Source organism: Myotis davidii, unplaced genomic scaffold, assembly GCF_000327345.1.
Source record: "Myotis davidii unplaced genomic scaffold, ASM32734v1 scaffold242, whole genome shotgun sequence".
In the NCBI taxonomy this organism is placed as follows: domain Eukaryota; kingdom Metazoa; phylum Chordata; class Mammalia; order Chiroptera; family Vespertilionidae; genus Myotis; species Myotis davidii.
In genome coordinates, this window is record NW_006295821.1 from 3440348 (window position 1) to 3444534 (window position 4187).

A 4187-nucleotide genomic window follows, 5' to 3' on the forward strand; every position below is an offset into this window, starting at 1 on the left:
CTAATCATATCATAGTAGCTTGATTTTTTCAAAAGCGTTTATAAATACAAATTGTAGGATGTTCATTTTAACTTGAAATCAGAAATAGCATAAAATATTCAAGTTGCTTTTTAAATTTTCGTGTTTTCAAAAATAAATTTTATATAAACATAAAATTTCAACAAAAACTCTGCCCAGACAGTGTGGCTCACTGGACTGAGCATTGTCCCATGCATCAAGAGGTCACCCAGTTCGATTCCCAGTCAGTACATGTGCCCGGATTGCAGGTTCAATCTCCAGTAGGAGGATGTGCAGGAAGCAGTCGATCAACATTTCTATCTCCCCCTCTCCATTTCTCTCTCTAAAATAAAAAAAAACACATATTTTTAAAAAACCTTTATATCCGAATTCCACTTACATGTTTTCTCCTATATTCTATTATCATCTCAATCTTTATTTCATCATTTTGTTCACATTTGTCATTTATCCTCTGTCATCACAGCACAATCCTTGGTTCAATTGTTATAATCTAAGTGCCAGAGTCATTTTTCATAGCAGTGTCTGCATTTTAGACAAGTCTTGAATGATGGGATGAACAGGGGCAAAGGTGTAGATATTTCAGAAAAGATAACATAACAGTGCCATAAACAACACAGAAGTGAGAAAGCACACACACATGTTTGACATGGTCATGAACATAAGTCAGCTCTCTACAGGCAAAGTTCCTAGAACTGGGGACAGAAGACATGACCACCTTGTTGAGATGTCATGAAGGATTCTTATATGTGATGGAGGGATAAACCAGATGACTTCTAAAGTCCACTGGCAAGCTGAGATTCTTTAATCCTTCTCAATCAATGTGGACTTGAGGAATGTAGGCTGGGGTCAGGCTATGAAAATATTTGACTACTGGAATGAAAACCTTGCATAGTATTAGTAGAGTAATGGAAAGATATTGAAGGTTTGGGCCTGCAGAGTAATGACCAAACTGGTACTAAAGGCATAAATCTGGTAGTGAGGTGCAGGATGGATGATGAGGGGAAGATGACAAATTTAGGCATATCCCTGGCATTCCAGAAGTAAGACCTGCCACTGGGGAATAGCAGTGAAAATGGAAGGGACGGAAGAACACCGTTATTCTGAGAGAAAAGAAGAGGTTAGATTTATAGCAGTGAAAATGGAAGGGAGGGAAGAACACCATTATTCTGAGAGAGGAGATAAGATTTGTGGTCTAAATGGAAATGATGGAGGAGAGAGAAGACTAATTCCATTGACTCCATTAATGGAATTAGATGATAAGGAAGATGTTTAATTCAAAAACTGAGTTTCCTTCTAGATAAGTTAAATTTGAGATTTGTATTCACTGGACAAATTCCAACACATTCTTCAACTTTAGAATCTATCTCTGAGGTTAAGACCTCCTTGGCTTTCCCCAACCAGACATGATGGCTTTTTCATCATTATAACCATTATAGCCAGGACCTCTCTCCACCCTAATATTCATCTTACTAAATCTCTGTTACATTGCCCAGTCTACATTTAATCTTACCCTCTGTCTAAGTACCACTTACATAGAAAAGATTGGGGCCTTTCTTTGGCATTTTATTAATCAACTGATTTTGAGAGAGAGAGAGAGAGAAAGAGAGAGAGAGAGAGAGAGAGAGAGAGAGAGAGAGAGAGAGATTTGTTGTTCCACTTATTTATGCATTCATTGGTTACTTCTTGTATGCGCCCTGACCGGAGATTGGCCCCACAACCTTGGTATATCAGGACGATGCTCTAACCAACTGAGCCACCTGGCCAGGGTGGATATTCTCTGTTATGGCTTGAATTGTATCCCCAGTCACACACACACACAAAAATACATATGTTGAAGTACTAGTGTCCAGTGTTCAGAATTTGACCTTAATTTGGAAATAGGCCCATCCTAATCCAATATGACTGATGTTCTTATAAAAGAAAAAATCTGGACACTGAGACAGATATGCACTGAAGATGAAGAAAGAGATCTATAAGCCAAAGAACACCAAAGTAGCAGTCTACCAACCAGAAGCTAGGGGAGAGGTGTGGAACAGTCTCCCTCACCACCCTGCAGACACCTTAATCTTGAACTTCTAGCTCCAGAGATGAGACATTAAATTTCTGTGTTGAAGCCACCCAGTCCATGGTACTTGGTTACATCAGCCTTAGCAGAATAATACACTCATGAAAAATTACATACTGGTATGTTTTCAGAACTTGGGGCATTAAAGAATTGGACTCTACTGAAACACAATTTTAAATCCATGAGGAAAATACTAGTGTAACAGATAATATGGAAGTATTCATTTAAAGTATTCATTTTTTCATTCATTCAGTAAACAAAGAGGAACACATTGCCAGAGGCCTGCTGACCAGCACATTACTTGGATCACATAATTCATACATGTTATTGCCTTCTGAATAGGGAAGAATTTGAGCACCTCCAACATTCTGGTCCAGTTCTTTTTTCTCATATATGGATATCTTCATTAGCTGTGCCAAATAGTTCTATATTTGTTTCCTTCATCACTTTGATTTTGCTTTTATATTTGGAAAATAAGTAATAACTACTTATTTAGCATCCTTGGGATACAACTCTGTACATACTCTATTGAGAAGAAAGGTTGAGAAAATTGCAAAGAAACATATCCATGGATCTAAAAATCATACTATTTATGTTGTTTGAGATGAATAATAATGAAGTTGTGTTTAACATAAATCCAGAACAAAGTAGAAAATATACACAAAAATAGAAACACTTTCTGAAATATGTAATGCTCCCATTTCTCATCTATTTTTTTCCACATCCAGATCCAGTTGACTACCCACAGGAAGAAAAAACCATTGTATTTATAAAACAGATCATTAAATATAATTACAGTTACAAGCAAAACTACTTCAGGTCCGAAAAACCAGGCTTCGAGACAGATTACCAGACATAAAGAGGACAGTTAGCAGTTTGAGTGGGGCTACTTACCAGGCAGCTGCACTAGGTGAGGGAGTAAGCAGCATGCAGACACCTAAGATGTTTACACTACAGTCAATTATGTTTGAGATAGAAGGAACCAAAACACAAGACATTCTTCCTCTAGCAGATATCTGTGCTAGAAGTGAATATCATAAATAATTAAAATAAGTTGGAATTTATTTCAAAAGTTTCAATTGTTTGCTCTATTTGCTACCCAACACTGAATTTCAATAAACAGTTAACACACAATACAATCTTATCACATAACCTCCCTTTATTTATTATATGCTAGAGAACTGGGGCACCAGATTGTGCACTTGGGTGGTGGGGATGTCCATCAGCCCAGCCTGTTCCCTCTCACAGTCCGGGAGGCCTCAGGGGATGTCTGACTGCCACGGAGGCGGGAGAGGCTCCTGCCACCACCACTGTATTCACCAGTCATGAGTCCGGCTCAGGGCTTCTGGCTGAGCGGTGCTCCCCCTGTGGGAGCCCTGCTCCTCCTGCGTTGAGCATCTGCCCCCTTGTAGTCAGTGCATGTCATAGTGAACCATTGATCCTCTGTTCAGTCGATTTGCATATTAGCCTTTTATTATATAAGACTAGAGGCCCGGTGCACAAAAATTTGTGCACTCGGGTGGGTGGGGGGGTCCCTCAGCCCGGCCTGTGCCCTCGAGCAGTCTGGGACCCCTCAGGAGATAACGCCCTGCTGGCTTAGGCCTGCTCCTGGGTGGCAGAGGGCAGGCCCAATCCCTAGGTGCAGCCCCTGGTCGGGCTCAGAGCAGGGCCGATTGGGGAGTTGGGGCGCCGCCCCCTGTCAGGCACAGAGCAGCGCGGATTGGGAGGTTGCGATGCCACCCTCAGTCACGCTCAGGGTAGGCCCGATTGGGGGGTTGGGGCACCGCCCCCTGTCACACACAGAGCAGGGCCCATCAGGGGGTTGAGGAGCTCCCCTCTGTCACTCACAGAGTAGGGCCGATAGGGGAGTTGGGGCACCGTCCTTGGTCACACACAGAGTAGGGTGGATCAGCGGGTTGGGGCGCCGCCACTGTCACACTCAGGGCAGGGCCGATGGGGAGGTTATGGCTCTACCCTGTCACACACAGAGCAGGGCCCATGGGGGGCAGGTGGAGCGTCGCCCTCTATCACCCACAGAGCAGGGCCGATCAGGGTGTTGGGGCGCTGCACCCTGTCACACACAGAGCAGCGCAGAGAGGGGGAC